The sequence below is a fragment of the Aotus nancymaae genome, unplaced genomic scaffold (genome assembly GCF_030222135.1).
Source record: "Aotus nancymaae isolate 86718 unplaced genomic scaffold, 86718_ANA_hifiasm-v0.15.2.pri h1tg000040l, whole genome shotgun sequence".
Lineage (NCBI taxonomy): Eukaryota > Metazoa > Chordata > Mammalia > Primates > Aotidae > Aotus > Aotus nancymaae.
In genome coordinates, this window is record NW_026988454.1 from 113632290 (window position 1) to 113653673 (window position 21384).

Here is a 21384-nt window from a genome sequence, read left to right on the forward strand (position 1 = left end):
GGTATGTTCTAGTATAGTTGAGCAATCACAGGTATGTTTAGTATGTTCAGTAATTACAGGTATGTTTATGCATGTGAAAATGACATGGTGTCCAAAATTTGCTTTAACCTATTTTATCAAAGGAAAATGACAAGAAGAATAAAAGAGTACAAATGGAAGGAAATACGGCAAAAATTTCAGAGGCTTTTAATCTGGAGAATGTGTATTGCCTTATTCTTTCAAAATTGTGTATTTAAAAAAGAAATTTAAAACATTAAATGCATAAAGATAAATTTCAGTTATTTTCTTCAACAAATATTTGTTTAGCATTATATTTGTAGCAAGCCTTGGGATGCAATGCTGATCATCCAGACATAGCCTATACACACTTAGAACTTACATTTTACTTTAGGAGAAAAACCAGAACCCAGTCAATAAAATATTGCAAAAAGCTATTTGTTTCATGAAGGAAATAAACAAGATGCTGAAACAGAGAATAATGAGGAGTATTATCTTTTAAAAAAAATGAAAGAAAAATTAAAGATGGCAGACGTGAGATAGGATCAGCACTCTTAGAGGAAAGACATTAGACTGAAACCAAAAGACTTCAGACATTTTTTTTTTTAATGATAAAAGGGTATCCTAGGTAGAGGAAATGCCATTTATAAAATCTCTGTGCTGGAAAAGAATTTGGCTGAGCAAATAATTGAAAGGCCACTACTGGTTTTAGAGCTTAGTGATGAACCAAATGAGGTGGAAGAAGGAAACAGAATCTCATCGTTCAAGTAGTTCTCTTAAGCTTTGGAAAACGACAAATTTTTATTTTAGTTTATGTACAATAGGATGCTACAGAAAGGTCTTAAGAGAATGTCATTTTTCTTTTTACATTTTAAAATCACCAGAACTGCTGCATATGAAATAGTTTGGAAAATATAATATATTTACCTATGACTTCAGTCAACTACTCAATAGCTATAGAGCCTGTCTCATGCAGTAAATGCTAGCTAAAGGTGCTATGGATATACAAAATCTTTATGTTCCTAAGAATTTCAGGACAGGAAAGAGAAGAATAGGAGAAAACTTGGAAAATTATTGAAAGCAAATGCTCTCCAAATTCAAATTACAGCTTAAATTTTTAACCAAGTCTATTTTTAGCACAAGAATATCACTAACAGGAATGGATGAAAGAAATAGTTTGATTTTGGACAGTTTTATACAGTATCTGTCTCCTGATAAAGGAGTACAACTACACACATCAAGGTTCTCCTGAATTGCAAATGAATGATTTTAGAAAATGAATTTTAAGATACATAAAAACCCTTTGAAGGAAAAGCCAAACAAAAATAACAAAGGAAAGCAGAAAAACTGTTTCTGATTTTTTTATTATCCTGAAGTAAAGTGGATGACTACTTTTGTTATAGTTTGTGCTAAAGGACACCAAGAGTAATGTATCTACCTGTATTGTTTTCTAATTAAAGTTCTTTACATTATTTTAGTTCTATTTTTTAAAGCATTTTGAGGCTCACATTTGGAATATAACCAAGAGACAGATTTGCCTAGTGAAGTAGCTGTTTTAGACAAGTGTGACTTATTTCTGACATATGCTGTACAAGCAATTGTGTTAGGATGACATCCATCAGAGATAATGGTAAGCTAAAAATGGCACTATCATATTTCATTCTGATAATCATAAAAGCATACACAGAAAGCCCTAATATTTCAGTCCACAGGAGCGAAACTCTCCAGTTGGCTTTCACAGGATAGATGTGTTTTAGCCAAAATAGTAGAAAAGAAGCAATGCTCAGAACTAATCTAGTCACATTGTTTATAATTGCACTTTGGTTGGTAGAAATTAATTTCAAGTCAATCTCTGCTTCTAGTTTTTGGATCAATATGACTATCATTATAATTTACAAAATGTGTTTTCTAAAGATCTAATAACATAGCATGCCTTTCTGTGCCTGATGTTCTCACAATACATTGGTTAATTATTGAGTTAATTCTGACCATTTTAATCTGCATAAAAATGGTCATATAACTATCCAAGCTAATAGAAATGACTTTGACAATTAATTCTAATGAGAAACTCCATCTTTTAATTTTATTCTAAACTTAAACTTTTTGCTTTCTTTCTCCTAAAAAGTAGGAGAAGCCAGCACCACCTGGAAAATGTCCTTGGTATGAATCAGAGGAAGATTTTCAAACACACAGAAACAAGGCAGAATGTTTATGATAGGCGTGTCTGCCACCAAACCACCCAAATACTCTGGATATAATATGTCCAATTATTTATTTTTGACATTTTTCCTCATCAGGAGAAAAATTATAACAAGAAGGCATAATCTTACTTTAAAAATCGCATGATAACAGTCTAGCATTCACTTATCAAAGTTAGATTTTCTACAAAGAGATCATTTGAGTACAAACAAGGATAAAGTATTGAAGTGAGACCTAGAGATACTGGGAAGTGTTCCAGGCAGAGGGGAGAGCCATTGCATGCATTGATGGTGAAGGTACAAGTTTAGAATAGTGAGAGGGTAGGGGGTTGGCAGATAAGGCTTGAGCAGAATAAGCACAGCGGAGAATAAAAGATGAGGTCAGAGAGTAACTGTGAGTCAGATCAGGTAGGGCACTGTAAAAAATAGTAACCATCCTGGCTCTTCCTCCAAGAGAAACAGGGAGCCATTAGAGGACTGTGGGCAGAGGAGTGATGTGATTGGACTTAGGTTTTAAACAATGTCTTCCACAATAAGAAGAGAATTCAGGGGTGACGGTGGGGAAGCAGGGACACCAGAAAACAAGACCAGTGATGATATTGTTGAGATGTAGGGAGAGGAAATAGCTATGAAGCTGAGAAGTGGTAAGATGGTGAACAGATTTAGTAGCACCCCTTGTGTTAGGTGCCCTTGTGGGAAAAACAAATAGATGTGGCTGAAATGAGTTAACTTATGTGATTTACAGAAAGCAGATCAATAGGTCACCTTGACCTAACGTAATGGCTTTTATCTCAGGGTTCTGACTTTGAACTTGAACTATTAAGTTGTGGTATTAATGACATACAATAGCAGAAAAAGCATGCTTAGAAATTTTACATGTAAAAAATAAAGACAAATATGCCAACTAATATATTGAATTAAAACCCGATACATTTCTACAATCACAAAATTGTAGTCCTGTAACTACTTAAATGAAATAACTGAAAAGCAATAAAATAAATAAATCTCACCAATAAGAATATCTTGAGTAAAGAAACTAAGGTGTTCTCTTTAACTTTAAACATACCATCACTTAAAGTGTGATACCTCATTAAAAGTCAAATATAATCTTAGAGCATTTTAATATATAAAATGTATAATTATATTAACTCAAAGCAATAACAGTGAAGTATGCTGTTCCAAATAGAGGTTTCATTTCTAAATAGTCTGGCTCAAAACTCAGTATTAACAACAATGCTATAATGCATGTTTTTAGAAAGATTTTCTTGACCAGAAAATGATCAGCAAGCCACCTACTAAGTATATATTTTCATTTGTTTTTTTTTAAGTAAGCCAATGAAATAAAAAATATAGTTTTCATCATAAGTACTTATATTGTCACGTCTGAGAAGTTATGCCCTTCTAATGATGTAACATTTTACAAAAGTTTATAACAAAATAGAGCATTTGGAGTAAGAAAATTCTACATAGTCTTCTGGATCTCAGAATCTTCTCCATTTATGCTGCTTACCTTTATGCTCTTTAGTCTGGTAAAAATAAAAACCAATCCAGGAAAATCACAGGAGTAAAACTGTAGTCATGATAGTGAACTTAACTGTGGAGCTGTTCAAGAACTGAACACAAAGAAGTGAAATTTTTGTTACCGGAAGTGATTTAGAAGTCACTGAGTTATTCATCTGACATGTGGGGGCTGTGGCTGGAAGGCAGATTAGATCTAGGTGATGGGCAGAGGTTGAAGCCAGGAATGGATGGGCACTCCCAGGATGTTGAAGTTGTGTTGTCTGCATCTGCTGTATGTAAAAGAAAGACTCTGGTTAAAAAAACAAAACAAAACAAAACAAAACCAGCAGCTTCAATTAATGTATATAAGTGTATGAGGATAAAGCTGGGGGAAACTCAAGGTCTGTTTCTGATTGCTTTTTCCCAAGTAGGGCTCTTTCTGTAAGAGGGGTACCACAGGGAAATTCTCCCAGTAGGCACAATAGTTAAAATAGAAGACTGGCAACACTCTGGTTTGGTTTGGCTCAAGATCTCAATCTAGGTCTATACTGTGGGGCTTGAGAGAACCTTCTACATTTTCCACAGGGAGATGAGGATTAAGCTGAAAAATGGGCACTTCCAAGCCAATGCAGATAAATGATATTATTACCCTAAAAACAATTTCAGATTCAAAAGTTTAGAAACATCAGACTGTGAGGTCAGAATGGAAGGGCCAGGTGAAAATGTTAAGAAAGGAGCAGGAAGTTATAACAGAGAAAAAGTAGTCAGGAGTAGAGTGAATGAAGGAGGATAATTAAATGTCTAAGCCTTCAAACAGTGGACACTCAACCACATATTTTTATTATTGGAAGTGAGTCATTTTCATTGCCTGGATCAAAATAGGCACAAGGAAATTTGGGGAGGCAGGAGGAGTAAGCTTGGAAGCACCAAGCTTGTTAACAACGAATGAGTCTTTACCCACAGGGATCTCAAACTAGACATAGAAATATCTGTACACCTGCTAAAAGAGTTGCAGCCACAAAGAGATACAGGATTAATGGAAAAAATTAATCTCTACAAAATCCTGAAGATAATATGTTAAATAAATAGGAATTGATTCTTAAATATTATTTAGCAAAATATCTAGTTATGTGAAACTATTTTCTCTCTTTTATTACTTATATGTCATGTAAAAAAATAATAGTAAAAATATTCATGTTTTATTACACTTTATATGTGCATTTTCAAATATAGAAAGAAAAACTATACAAAATTGTCTCCCAATTTCCTATTAATTTAGGAAAGCCTCCTTCCTAGGCCAGAAAGTCATAGGTGCAGCACTTAATTGCTGAATATTATTATTGAGCTAAAATATGTAATAACAAGGAAAAGACTCCTGAATTCTCATCTTGAATCAGAACTTGCAATATGAATAATAAAAGACAAATAGATAAAAATATTAATTGACGGTTAACAATGTTATTATATAGATATGTTCGTAGTTATCTTGTTGAGATGTACTGCTGGAGTTAGGAATCTATTACAAATACTTACTTAGGTTACAACTTAGATAGTAATAGAGATTAGAAGTTTTTAGGATTGTTATTATAATTTAGATATCTATAATTATCACTCTATAGATACATGAGTCAATACTTTTGCTGTAATTAATTTGGTTTACTGTCTAATTTTTAAATATTAAAGTAGTTGAATGATAAGAAATAAAATATTTGTTAATAAAATTTATGAATAAGAGCTTGAAACTTTAATTATGACTACAATATGAATCCTTTTCATTCCTTGAAAGGCTTTTCATGCCTAAATTAAAATATTCAATATCATTTCAGAAAAAATTCAGACATAAGCCATTAATTAGAGTTAATTAAAATCAAACAATTAGCATAAGCATTTGTCATTAAGTTCATTATATTACAGAGAAAATTCTAATTCAATAAACATAACCAGAGCCTTGGAATAATGCCTCCACAGCAAGAACAGTTATTTTGAAGAAAGATGTTTGCCATTTAGATCACGTCTTTCCACTAGGGACTCACATATTAAAGGTTGGTGGAAGGGAGAATGTGGGCTTGTTTCTAGTTAGATAATCTATGGCTTTATCACTATTTCTTTCTTCTCTGAAGAAGAAATTGAATTTTTCAGCTAGGCACCAAAAAGTTCTGGGAAACAATCTATCTGCATCCACACAGATGTTTGTAGAATTGTCAGTCTCAATCAAGACATAAATCAAACGCAGAGACAGGGCTCTCCACATTCTCTTCATGCATACATACAGGCTACCTGAGAGCAAGTGACTAGGGTCATGATGGGAGTCAACACAGTTTAATTGGATAAAATTATGAGCAGGTTTGACCATTATGAAACTATGATAAAGATAAAATTGTGAATTGAGGAAAAGAATGAGGGGATCACCCACAGCAAGGGCTCATTTGCTACTACATAATAGAGCAGCTCTGGGACACAGTGATATTTCTGTGACAAATCATTCAGACTTAGATAGGGTTAATTTGTCCTGCTGAAAAGCTGAATGATGGTATTACATCTGGTACCAAATTGTTTCTGACATGATCTTTGAGGGAGAATAAACAATAACACTAATAAAACTCCTTGTTTCAGACTTCCTTTGATTCATTTGGATTCCTCAGCACTCATGGCCCCCTGACCACCTTCCCTCTATCTTGAATTGATCTCCCTTGCCCCATGCAAAAGAAGAGAGTTAGGAAGCCTGGTGGGCTCAGATGTATCTTTTGTTTATGATATTCTCATGTACTACTGGTGCTCATCACAGCTTGTGAATAGAACTGATGGCCCTCAAGCACCATTCTTCTGTTTGCTGATGCTATTATGATGTTTTTAGAACACTGGCCATATCTCAATTTTTGGTTCAAATATTGTGGTTATTGATTATAAAAGCTATGTGCTGTGATTCTTAATGACCCAATAGTCTTCATGAAATAAACGTAAAGGCCTAGACATTGTCATGAAAACAAATAGTGAATTAACATTTGGGAATATATTTTTTAATTAAGTTTGGCTATGCAGAAAACTATTAATTTTTTTAGGAAACAAGTATTTGAAGAACTGCCTATATAAGTCTCCGAACCCTAATCCTTCCTCATAGTCATAACTAACCTACTCCACTCCCTCCATAATGAAAGCACACATATGGTAAGTGACATATTTACTTTTTTGTTCCTTGAATTCCATACACCCAATGACCTATTTTTTCCTGAACCAGTGACTGGGAGAGTTATTTGTTTAATCAGCCATGTCAGAAATACATTTGGATTTAGATGTTTAATATCATTTTGAAATTAGTCAAGGCATAAGCTGAAACAGGTATCACTTCTAAAGGGCATGCAACTGAGAAACAAGTGTTAAATAAGCAATTAAGTCACATATAACTGTACCAAAAGAAAGAACTTACTTTGTTTTGCTATGATCTTTATTAAATAAAATTGGATGTGTGGTTTATGTTCTCAGGACTTACACAGTTATATATTCTTATAACTGTAACCCTTTATAAACCTGCTTACAAAGTGCCCATTATTGCTTTTTCCTGAGTGGCAGGCAATTTTTTTTAAATTGTACTTTAAGTTCTGGTGTACATATGTAGATCATGCAGCATTGTTGATAGGTACATACATGGCAATGAGGTTTTCTGCCTCCATCCCCCTGTCACCTATATCTGGCATTTCTCCCCATGTTATCCCTCCTCAACCCCCCCCACCACCTGCTGTACTTCCCCTAGCCCACACAACAGACCCCAGTGTGTGATGCTTCCCTCCCTGTATCCCTGTGTTCTCATTGTTCAACACCCACCTATGAGTGAGAACATGCGGTGTCTGATTTTCTGTTCTTGTGTCAGTTTGCTGAGAATGATGGTTTCCAGATTCATCCATGTCCCTACAAAGGACACGAACTCATCATTTTTTATGGCTGCATAGCATTCCATTGTGTATATGTGCCACATTTTCCCTGTCCAGTCTATCATTGATGGGCATTTGGGTTGATTCCTGGTCTTTGCTATTGTAAACAGTGCCACAGTGAACATACATGTGCATGTGTCTTTATAATAGAATGATTTATAATCCTTTGGATATATACCCAGTAATGGGTTTGCTGGGTCAAATGGAATTTCTATTTCTAGGTCCTTGAGGAATCACCACACTATCTTCCACAATGGTTGAACTAATTTACACTCCCACCAACAGTGTAAAAGTGTCCCTATTTCTCCACATCCTCTCTAGCATCTGTTGTCTCCAGAATTTTTAATGATCACCATTCTAACTGGTGTGAGATGGTATCTCAATGTAGTTTTGATTTGCATTTCTCTAATGACTAGTGATAATGAGCATTTTTTCATATGTTTGTTGGCCTCATAAATGTCTTACTTTGAAAAATGTCTGTTCATATCCTTCACCTACTTTTGAATGGGTTTGTTTGTTTTTTTTTCTTGTATATCTGTTTTAGTTCTTTGTAGATTCTGGATATTAGCCCTTCATCAGATGGATAGATTGTGGAAATTTTTCACATTCTGTTGGTTGCCAGTTCACTCTAATGATTGTTTCTTTTTCTGTACAGAAGCTCTGGAGTTTAATTATATCCCATTTGCCTATTCTGGCTTTTGTTGCTGATGCTTTTGGTGTTTTAGTCATGAAGTCCTTGCCTATGCCTATGTCCTGAATGGTTTTGCCTAGGTTTTCTTCTAGAGTTTTTATGGTGTTAGGTCTTATGTTTAAGTCTTTAATACATCTAGAGTTAATTTTAGTGTAAGGTAACAGAAACAATCTAAACAAGACAATTCACTCTTTGAAAAGTTTATAGACATTTACTATTATGCCAGTGTCTACCAAGTAAAAGAGATAGACATTGTTTTGGAAATAAGATTCAGTATAATCTCTCTTTTAATAGATTTCTGTAATGTTGTCATAGTTAAAATGAGACCAGCTCAAGTTTAGCCAAAAATTAAAGAATCTAATCAGTTTAAACTTTCTAATCCTACCATGCAATGGGTTAGTAGATATAATATATAGAAAATTCTTTTATATCCCTTAAACTTAAGACCCTAGGAACTGAGGAAGAGATTGAAAAAATAATAAATTTTGAATATAGTTTACATTATCTCCTCTGCCTCTGATTTTAATAAGTGGGTCCCAGACTAGTCCTATATTAATACCTAATATCTGTTATTAGATATGTATCAAAAATATTTCCCTGACAAACAACAATAACAAAAGCAACAAAAACTGTTTTCTGATTGACTACCTCAGGCACAAATATTTCTTTTTTTTTTTTAATAATTTAAGTTATTGGATACATGTGCAGAACATACAGGTTTGTTACATAAGTATACACATGCCATGGCAGTTTGCTGCACCCATCAACCCATTATCTACATTAGGTATTTCTCCTAATGCTATCCCTACCCTAGCACCTCATACCCTGACATGCTCTGGTATGTGATATTCCCCTCCCTGTGTCCATGTGCTCTCATTGTTCAACTCACACTTATGAGTTAGAACATGTCGTATTTGGTTTTCCGTTCCTGTGTTGGTTTGCTGAGAATGATGGTTTCCAGCGTCATCCATGTCCCTCCAAAGGGTATGGACTCATCCTTTTTCATGGCTACATAGTGTTCCATGGTGTGTATGTGCCACATTTTGTTTACCAGTCTATCATTGATGGGCATTTGGGTTGGTTCCAGGTCTTTGCTATTGTGCATAGTGCTGTAATAAACACATGTGTCCATGTGTCTTTATAATAGAATGATTTATAATCCTTTGGGTATATATTCAGTAATGGGATTGCTGGGTCAAATGATATTTCTGGTTCTATATCCTTGAGGAATCACCACACTGTCTTCCACAATGGTTGAATTAATTTACACTCCCACCAACAGTGTAAAAGCATTTCTATTTTTCCACATTCTGTCCAGCATCTGTTGTTTCCTGACTTTTTAATGATTGTCATTCTAACTGTTGTGAGATGGTATCTCATTGTGGTTTTGATCTGAATTTCTCTAATGACCAGCGATGATGAATTTTTTTTTCATGGTTGTTGACTGCATAAATGTCTTCTTTTGAGAAGTGTCTGTTCATATCCTTCATCCATTTTATTATGGGGTTGTTTGGTTTTTTCTTGTAAATTTGTTTAAGTTCCTTGTAGAATCTGGATATTAGCTCTTTGTCAGATGGGTTGATTGCAAAATTTTTCTCCCTGGCTGTAGGTTGCCTGTTCACTTTAATGATATTTTCTCTCACTGTGCAGAAGCTCTTTAGTTTAATTAGATTCCATTTGTCAATTTGGCTTTTGTTGCCATTGCTTTTTGTGTTTTAGTCATGAACTCTTTGCCCATGCCTATGTCCTGAAAGGTATTGCCTAGGTTTTCTTCTACAGTTTTCATGGTTTTAGGATGTACATTTAAGTCTTTAATCTATCTTGAGTTAATTTTTGTATGAGGTCTAAGGAAGGGGTCCAGTTTCAGTTTTCTTTATATGGCTATCCAGTTTTCCCAACACCATTACTTAAATAGGAATCCTTTCCTCATTGCTTGTTTTTGTCAGGTTTGTGAAAGATCAGGTGATTGTACTCTCACACAACTCCTATTCAACATAGTGTTGGAAGTTTTGGCCAGGGCAATCATGCAAGAGAAAGAAATAAATGGTATTCAAATAGGAAGAGAGAAAGTCAAATTGCCTCTGTTAGCAGATGACATGATTTTATATTTAGGAAACTGTCATCTCAGCTCTTAAGCTGATAAAGAACTTCAGCAAAGTCTTAGAATACAAAATCAGTGTGCAAAAATCGCAAGCATTTTTGTCTATTATACACTAATAATAGGCAAACAGAGCCAAATCATGAGTGAACTCCCATTCACAATTGCTACAAAGAGAATAAAATACCTAGGAATACAACTTAAAAGGGATGTGAAGGACCTCTACAAACCACTACTCAAGGAAATAAGAGAGGACATAAACAAATGGACAAACATTTCATGCTAATGTATAGGAAGAATCAGTATCATGAAAATGGCCTTTCTACCCAAAGTAATTTATAGATTCAATGCTATTCCCATCAAGCTACTGTTGACTTTCTTTGTGGAATTAGAAAAAACTACTTGACATTTTATATGGAACCAAAAATGAGCCTGTATAGCCAAGACAATCCTAAGCAAAAATAACAAAGCTAGAGGTATCATGCTAGCTGATTTCAAACTATATTACAAGGCTACACTAACCAAAACAGCATGGTACTGGTACAAAAACAGATATGCAGACCACTGGAACAGAACAGAGGCCTCAGAAATAATGCCATACATCTGATGCACAAATATTTCACTATTATTTGTATTCGTTGACTAAATACAAAGAAAATAGCTTTTATAGCAAACTATTTTTTTATTTGTTTGGAAAGTTTGAATTCATACTGCTTTCATTAGCTGGAATTACTTTACTAGGTAATTTTTTAATTAAAAATATTGAGACTAGATAAAGCTCAGAACTAAACTTTAATAGAAACTGGAAAACAGAGAAAAACATTTGAATTCCAATTGAGCCAGGGGTACTTGTCATCAGTGCTTGGACGTAATCTATGGGTAGATACAGTAGCAGGGATGGAGGATGTGAGAATCACCTTATCTAGAATCGTGATACTCATAGAGTTGCCGTTGTCTGCTATCATCTAGAGACTTGATAGAAATGCAAAACCACAGGCCTTACACAGGGATTTACTGAAATCTAATCTGTATTTTAACAGGATCCCAAATTCACAGGAACATTAATGTCTGAAAATGCTGATCTGCATGACAATTTGATCCAGAGCTAGCCTGGTTCTATTGCATTTGAATAATGAGTTTTGACTTTCCTTGGTGTGCAAATTCTAATACAGTGAAATGGTTTTGATGGGTTGATTGGCCAAAGCTCGTGAACAGTGCCATGAGCAAGAGAGACAGAAATTTACAGATTTGCTGCCATTGCAATTTGTGCTGAATAACATCAATTAGATAATTTTTGCAATCACTTTGACTGCAAAGGGAGGCAGATTAGCATGAAAACATGGGAACAAGGACTATTTGGTTCAGAATCAAATCTTTTATGACTTGAGTAAGGTATACAAGCATTTTGTACTTCAATTCCTGTTTTTATAATTCAGGGAGCATAATGCCTATTTTGCAGGATTGGGTGAAAATTTAGATAAATCATGAAAAATTTATTTGTATACATGCAAAAGCATATTTGGGTTTTATACATTTATACAAACATGTTGCTATGTTTGTATCCTATATAGTCATACATATTTTTATATAGTTATATGTGTTTGTGTGTACACATACACACACACACAATCTTATATACAAATCCTATATAGTTAGAATATGTATATGCACATAAATGTATATATTTATAAAAATTTTATATAGATATAGTTGGGATATCTACACATATGTTTGTATATATACATGTGTAAGTATCTGCATAAAAACATATTCTACATATTTGGGATAGGATATGTGTATGTGTGTCTGTGTGTGTGTGTGTGTGTGTGTGTGCATTAATTTTCTCTGTCTTAGAGGTTCAAAAAAATCACAAATCCTCTCTTAATTTTTTGATATTAATTATAAACACTGAACTTCTAATATTTGATGTCCTCTACTTCATAGTGACTCTTAATTATATTGTTTTGTATTGATTTATATGATAAGATTATGCCACTTCCCTAAAATATCATCAGCTATAGATATTTTAACAGGAACTACTACTGTTTTGTTACTTTTGGGTGTAAAACAAACCATATTAAAATTTAGTGGCATGAAACAATGACTTTTTTAGTTATCTACATTTCTGTGGGTCAGGAATTTCAGCTGGGCTACCCTCAATGTTTTTGTTTGTTTGTTTGTTTGTTTGATTAATTTTGATCAGGCTTTGATTGGATAGAAATACCTAACACAGCTCCCATCAGAATGGACTGAGTTCAAGGATGGTCTAGACTGAGTTCCAAGAGGCCTCTGTCATGTCTGGGGCCTTGTTATCATTAGCTGGAGCATCTCATTTCTCTTGCACATGGTCTCTTTCCAAATGTTATCTCATCCACCAGGGACTATCCACACATCCTCTCTCTATCAGGACAGTCTTGGCATCCTTATAGTATGATTCCTGGCTTTATAGGCTTGGTTTTTAAAAGCAAAAAACAAATAAACAAACAGAAAAACAGAAATTGCCCAGTCTTCTTAATCTTTAGAGCTGAAACTGGATGGCAAAATTTCATTCAAATATCATTGGTAAAATCATATCACAGGACCAGTAGCGATTCAACGTGAGGAAACTACAGGGCATCCTGGAAAGTGTGGTTAATTGCGGGTTACAAATACAACACACTACACAAATATCTCTATGTCCTTATAGAAGTTTAATGCTTTTAGACATAAAGAATATTTACATAGGAAATGTAGATTAAATAGAAAGGAGGAAACAACAGAAACCTAAATATTTAGTTGAAGTTATCCCGATACACATAGAAGAGTTACACTGGAGATAATATCAGTTGGTACAAAGTCCATTGGAGTTACAGGATAATATAGAAGAAATGATATGTCAAGTTTATGAAAATTTAAAAGTCCCTTTCCATCTCAAGTTATCCATTATTGAATAGATAATGTTTTCCCTAAGTATAGTTCGTATAACTATAGTTCTCTAAAATTCTGTTTTATTTTTTTAAGTGTGTTGGAATAAATAAGTGGCCAAAAAGGCATGAAAACATATGTATCATATTTATTTAACATCATCATATAAAAATTATATCAATGAGGGAAACCTATTAACCTTGATTTCACCAGAATTCCCAAGACATTTTCCTTCACATAACTGAATAACAATCTAAAGAAAATACTTCAGGAAATGTCATGATAGGTTTTATACCAAAATAAAGTTGGAAAGTAAATTTTCACCAAAAGCCCTAGGGTTTATTCCAATGCTAAGATTTTAGAATTTTTTTTTCCTTGTGCTAGCTAGAGAATTTTGTAACGTACAATATTATAATTTTTTCCATTTTTCACTTTTCCTTTTCCTCGTTTACTCGTGGAAATTCCATTAGTAATTTTATTTTTCCTTAGGAGAAGTCAAAGTAGATACAAAATTTTCTGCAAATTATCCTCCTTTCGGCATCAACAAATGGCCCCATTTCTTGCTGTGCTCACCTGTTCCTCTGTATCCCATGGTGTTTCCTCAACAGGGAAGTTCCTCTTGGCCCCTGAAATTGACTATCCTCAATAGCCAGAATGAATGTGGAGTACTACTAGAAATATTTTACACTTTAACGTGCCAAAACTGTATTGTAGGCTTGCATGCCAGATCTTAGTCTATCTCCTCCTGTTGCCAGTGTGCACTTCCCAGTGATGACTTCATGAAAGCAGAAGCAGGTGAGGTGGGGCAAGAGGAGGGAATCACACCAGGGTGCCTCAACAGCTTTATTGGACCTAGTGCGAGCTTGCTGCACTCCCTTAGTGTTGGCTTCTGCTGGAGATTAAAAGGGAAACAGATGATTGTTCCCAGCTTCTTACTCCTTACTATAATAGGATTGAATATGCACCTCTCCCTGTTGCATGAATCTTGCCTGTAGGAGAAGCATTCATGCTCTCTTCATTGGCTTTGGCTGTGATCATGTGGCAGGCTTTGGCCAGTGGGAAGTAAGTAGATACTGACTTACTGAATCCAAGCCAAAGCTATCCATGTAGGTTTATGGATTGATTGACGATCCCCTATTCCTGCTCCACACTCTAGAGAAAACATACCCCAAATGATGAATTTTCCTTCAGCTTGGGATAAGAATACCAGTAAGACACATGAAACCAATCCCAGATGAGCTCAGTAGAGATGAAGCAACGTGCAGCCAACCGATAACAGATACACAGCCCACATATAATTAAACAAGTTACAGAGACACTTTACCAAAAGATAACTAATTTGAGAAACATGAAAGTTAGACATCAGTCCATTTAACAGGACTTTATAAAGATATTGAAGCTCATACACATATTCAAATAAACAAAAGTTCATATTTTTTGTACCAAAGAGGAGCAAGATTGCATAAAAGAGATATCTAGCACCTGGTCAAGCTACTCTCAAAGCCATGTGGTGGGATAGAGAACAAGGCCACATGACAAAATTTGATTTGGTTGTTTATTCACATATCACCCCTCCATTCACACCTTCTCACTTCTAATTCACTTCTGATATTTCCAACCCAATTCCAAAGGGTTGAACTACTCACTTGAATTAGGACTGTTGTTTCTGTTGGATAAACTTCATTAAAAAGAAAAAGGTAGTCACTTTTCAACAATGAAGATTTATTGTGAATACGTTTTTCAGTCATGGTACTGATAGTGATTCAGTTCACCTCATATAACTTGTAAATGCACTTACTACATGTGAATAAATTAATATAATTGATGAGTGCCTTGAATTCTTTGAGAAAAGCAATCTTTATTTCAAACAGAGATAGAGGTAACAATCCAATTTCAAAAGAATACAAATTGTGACTATTCATGAAAAATAATAGTATAAAATGCTGTGAAATGACAAATTCCTATGGTGTAATGATGTACCCCCTGCTTGAAATTCACGAAGAAAATTGTTCACAACTTCACTGGCTGAATTTCTCTCACACTGTCTCAAACCAAAGGTTGGGCTTTTACTGAAGAGTGATGTCTTCTCAACATATAAAATGTTAATAACCCCTGCAGTAGGGGACTAACACTTCTCTAGGAAACACTAAAAGTTTCTCAATATTCTCCTCTTTCAGCATATAGAAAGGATGACTTTGATCTCAAGGAACATAGGATTGAAAGCACAATGTATGATCGTAACAGACTCCCTAAAAATGTAACCATTTTCAGGCACTCAGATATAAAGGCTACTTCTTGCTGTACATACTACATCTGACTAAAATTAGCAAAATCAGAAGGGATTATCTTAGAACAATACTATTTTTTAGAAAATAAAAAATATGTTGATTTTGACACTTTGAAAATGATAACATCAAAGCAAATTCTGAATGGGGGCAAACTCCGAGATGGTTATATGAAGGTTATGCAAAGTTAATTATGTTAGTGAGGTTATGTGAAGCCCAATAATTTGCTTACCAAATATTATAAATCACATAGTATTCAATATGGAATATGAATTATATACCTACTTCAACTGTATAGGCACCATTAAAAAATGGAATGATATATTTCTCTACAGCCAGTTATTTTTAAGCCTATCATCATTATCATTGTCATCATCGCCATTATTTTCTTCTTGAGATGAAGTCTTGCTCTCTGGAGTGCAGGCTGGAGTGCAATGATGTGATCTTGGCTCACTTGCAAACTCCTGGGTCAAGCTATTCTCCTGCCTCAACCTCTTGAGTATCTGGGATTAAAGGCATGTAGCATCACACTGGTTAATTTTTTGTATGTTTAGTAGAGACAGGGTTTCACCATGTTGGACAGGCTGGTCTGGAACTCCTGACCTCGTGATCCGCCCACCTTGGCCTCCCAAAGTTCTGGGGTTATAGGCATGAGCCACCATGCCCGGCCTATTTTCTTTATTTTTATCACAATGGCAATGGAGGCCCATTATGTCGTAAAAAACTATACAATGCTATAAATATGTAATATACTCCAGCATAAAATTTTCCAAAACAGACATACATATATATATATATATATATGTGTATATATATATTTATTTGAGAAATATACATATATCAAAATGTACTTAAATTCAAATACTGATTTTATGCTGAAAACATTTGAAATAAAAAAAATTCTGAACCACTGTCAATTTTGTTTGGAATTTTTAAGCTATTTATCTAATTGATTGTCTTGATTTCAATATGATGCTTGCATGCCCTATCAAATTCATATGAAATCATAAGTTTAGCCAGTATTGAATCATAATACATAGACCATGTACTTGAAAGGAACACAGTAAAATGTCTGAAACACAAAGAAACAAGGGTAAGACAAGTAAATATATTCAGACAGGAAACAACTCCATAGCTATAATTATTAGTGAAGTTTCATGGGAAGCTTAAGCTAGACATTGGAGATGAGGAATTATATAAATAGGTAAAGAGAGGAGGCGAATGTTCCAGGCTATGGTTGCAGTTTCATCAAGGGTGTAGAAAAGTAACAAATAGGACAGAGAACAATGAGTAAACATCCTTCTAGCTAAATCAGAGAAATCAGGAAACAGAACAGTGGAAAATGTAGAACATGACAGATGTGATGGTACTGAATTTAACGGTGAAGGTAATAGTGAGGGGGCCAACATTTTTGACAGGTGAATAATAATTTTTATCACCGAGAGAAGACACTGAAGTCTGGACAATGTGGGCCTGGTCTGTAAAGGTATTTATGGGCATCTATGATTATATTTGCTAGTTGCCTGGGCACAAGGAATTCTGAGACTGAGCCAGTAAAAGTAGCAGAAAGGGGGAGCTGACTGGACATGTGAGAGTGGGAACACTGAAGATCATGCTCAGAGGATGGCCATGAGTATGGCGCAGAGTGTGGCCATGGCAAAGGCAAAGGAGATTTAAGATATGGCATTTCTAGAGTAAAGCAAGCTGAGGGTATGGTGAGATTGCAAATGAACCTGCTGGTTGTATTATTTCATCTCAGCAACATACGTGGACCTGATTCTGCATTTTCTGCATGTGTAGTCTCTTAAAGAAGCAGCTGTAGGGAACTAGAGAAAACAAAGGCAAGCTAAAGAGGTCATGGTTGACATCTGCATTGTGAATTGATGTCACCATGGCAAAGGCAGTGGAAGAATTGAAGAAGATTCATTAAAGGCACAGAGATAAGTGTGTGTCTATTATTCAGAGGCACTCTGTGTGAGTAGCATTAATAATGACAGCTAAAATTCATTGAGATCTTGCTTTTGCCAAGCACTGAGCTAAGCATCTTAACTTAATTCCCCTATAAAATTCCTTTTACTAGGTAGGTTACTAAGGCTTAGAGAAGGTAGGTTATTAAAGGTCATAAAGCTACAAATGATAGAACCAAAAAAAGTCATGCTGTGTCTGTTCCCAAAGCCCTTCTCTTAAGGGCTATCACATTTCTCCCTACAGTTTTGAATGTATGGGAGTCAGAGTATTAAGATAATGATAAAAGAATCTCAGAGTCTATGGAGAAATATACTTTCAGTTTAGACATGCTGACACTGAGGTGACTGCACATCAATCAGGTAGACAATTAACGATAATATTAGAGTTTGATAGAGACAGAGTTCTTGGCTGCAGATGGGTATCTAGAAATCCTATAAAAAAGAAGTTTCGCTGAAGCCCTAAGAGTGATTGAAATCCCCAATCCAGAGAACATACAGAGAAAGGACAGAGCGTCAATAGATGAAATGGCAACTAGGACAACATAAAGAAGCATAAAGAAAGTGAAATTCTGGCAGAGATATGGGAGACATATTGTTGAAAAATTAAAGAAAATAATACATGAAGAAAATCTACTTGGTCTATTAATTAACTTTTCATTGATATAAAAAAGAATATTGGCTCCATTTATATATAAATACTTGACATATTTAGAAATAAAAAATCAAATATTATTTTTAAACACACAATTTTATGTGAGAAAACATATAGCAGACATTTATAGGATAAGTTGTTAGAAGTATCTAGGGTGATCTGTGTAGTTACAGGCTGAGCTAATATTATATATTTTCAAAGAAATTTTTTGACTAATATAGTTAGCCAAAGAATGATATAATACATAGCATGGTTATTATATTAGAATGAGGCTTCTGTGGTTTGAAAGTTCTCTTGCAAAATGAATTAGAGGCTTAATGGAACACATTTATTTTTTGTCTTAAATGCCTGTCTTCTGAATTTGCTTTAGAATCAAGCCTTTTTTCCTACAATATGATGATGATGATGATGATGTTGTTGGTGGTGGTGGTGGTGGTGTGATTGTGGTTGCTAATGTATATTAAGCATATTCAATCTGCCAGATTACTAATCATTTTTAGATAATGTTCATTTAGACCTCAGGGAACTTTGAGAAAAACAGTTAACTTCATTTTTAAGATGAGGAAATGAAGGCATAAAGAGATTAAGTAACTTTCCTTGAGCGTGCACCTAGTCAGAATTCCAAATCAGGGCAGTCTGATTCAACAACATTCTTTCACACAGATCTTTTGTTTGCTTGATCGATTCTTAATTTTGTTCATAATTTACACATAATGGTCACACATGTTTAAGGGCCACAGTGTGATGTTTCAATAAATGTATACCTCATATAATGATCAAATCAGGGTAGTTAGAATGTCCGTTACCTCAATCCTTTATCATTTCTTTTTGATGATACCTTTCAAAATTCTCTTTTCTAGCTATCCTGAAATATATAATACATTGTTATTAGCTATAGTCATCCTACTATGGAACAAAATATCAGAACTTATTATTTCAAATTGTAACTTTCTACCCATCAATCAACTTCTTCTGATCTTTTCTTCCATGTTTCTGCCACCTCTGGCTACCACTTTTCTATATTCTACTTTGATGAGATCAGCTTTTGTTGATTTCACATATGAGTAAGATATGCAGTTTTTGTCATTCTGTGCTTAATTCATTTAACATTATGTTCTCCAGGTTCATCATATTGCCACAAATAAAGCATTTCATTCTTTTTTTATGGCTAAATAGTATTCAATCATGTGTATATACCACACTTTCTTCATCCATTCATTCATTGATTGACACTTAGGTTGTTTTCATATCTTGGCTGTAGTGAATAATGTTGCAGTAAACTTGACAGTACAAATATCATTTTGACATACTGATTTCAATTCCTTTGTGTATCTATCAAGTAGTGGGAATGCTGGATTTTATGGTAGTTCTATTTTAACTTTGTAAAGGAATAGCCATGCTGTTTTCCATAACATCTGTATTGATCTGCATTCCCATCAACAGTGTACAAGCACTTCCTTTTCTCTGCATGTTTACCAACATTTCTTATTATTTTGTCTTTTTGAAGAATTTATCCATTTACATGTAAGGTTATGGTTGAAAGCTAAAGTTTACTACTGCCATTTTTGTTACTTTTTCCTAGATCATTTATTTATTTTTTCCTCTTTCACTGTCTTCCTTTGTGGTTACCTGATTTTCTCTGTATTGTGTTTTGATTTTGCACTATTAAATTTTAGTATATCTATTATAGATTTTTGCTTTGTAGTTACCACAGGGTTTAAAAAATAACTTTTAATAGATTATTTTAAATTTGTTACAACTTAGCTTTGATTGCAAAGAAAAAACAAAATAACAAAAACCAAACAACATCATTGTCCACCTCTCCATTTTGACTTTTCAATATTTCAGTTTATATCTTTTTATACTTCCTATTTCTTAACCAATCATCATAGTTATTAATATCTTTAATAGTTTTGTCATTTAGTCTTCATATTTAGCATATAAGTGGTTTATATACCTTGGTTACAGTGTTATAGTATTCTGATTTTGTCTGTATTCTTACTTTTAACACTGAGTTTCATATCTTCAAATGTTTTCTTATTACATATTAGTATTTTGTCTTTAAGATTGAAACGTTCCTTGTAAGACACATCTAGTGTAGATTCCTTCCCTCAGCTTTTATCTAGAAGAGTTGTTGTTTTTTTTTTTTGTTTTTTGTCTTTTTCCTCTCCTTGCTTGAATGATACCCTTACTGAGTATGTTATTCTTGTGTGGTGATTTTTTTTTCTTTAATACTTTGAATATATCATCTCTCTCTCTCTCTCTCTCTCTCTCCTGGGCTGCAGGGTTTCAGCTCAGAAATCTGCTAAAAGTTGTTTTGGGACTCATTTAAATCTGGTATAGTTCTTTTCTCTTGTTGCTTTGAGTATTCTTTCTTTGTCTTTGATTTTTCAAATAATTTGATTATGATGTGCCTTGGGGAATTCCACTTTGAGCTGAATTTGGTTTGTAACCACTGGGCTTTCTGTACCTGAATGTGGTCGTCTTTCTCCATCTTTGGGAATTTTTTAGCTGTTATTTTATTAAATATACTTTCTAGGGCTTTTTCTCTCTCATCTCCTTCAGTAACTGCTATTATGTGAGGTTAGTTTGCCTGATAATATCTCATTATCTTCCTTAGTCTTTCTTTGTTTAATTTTTAAATTCTTTTATCTTTTTGCTCCTTTGATTGGGTAGTTTTATATGTCCAATCTTAAAGCTCCCTGATTTTTTCCCTCTGTTTGATTGAGTCTGTCTTTGAAAATTTCTCGTAGACGTTTTCATTTTAGTTATTGTATTCTGTATTTCCAGGTTTCTAATTTGACTTTAAATTGTTCCTATTTCTTTGTCAAAAGTCTCATAATATTCCTGATTGTTTTCCAAATTTTGTTTAGTTTTTTACCTGAATTTTCTTGTGATTCCTTAAACTTCTTTAATAAATTATTCTGAATTTTTTGTCAGACATTTTATAGATCTTCAGTTCTTCTGAGTCCTTTATTGGTTTCTTTTAGTGGTTTCATATTTCCCTGAGTTTTCACAATCATTGCATCTTTACATTGACACCTGTATATTTGAGAACCTCTTAGACCTTTTGCTAGTGTTCTTTGGTTGTGTTAAGCTTTTACTACTTAGAAAAGGAACTTAATCACTGGCCTACTGTTTCTTCCCATTCTGGGGAGGACATATA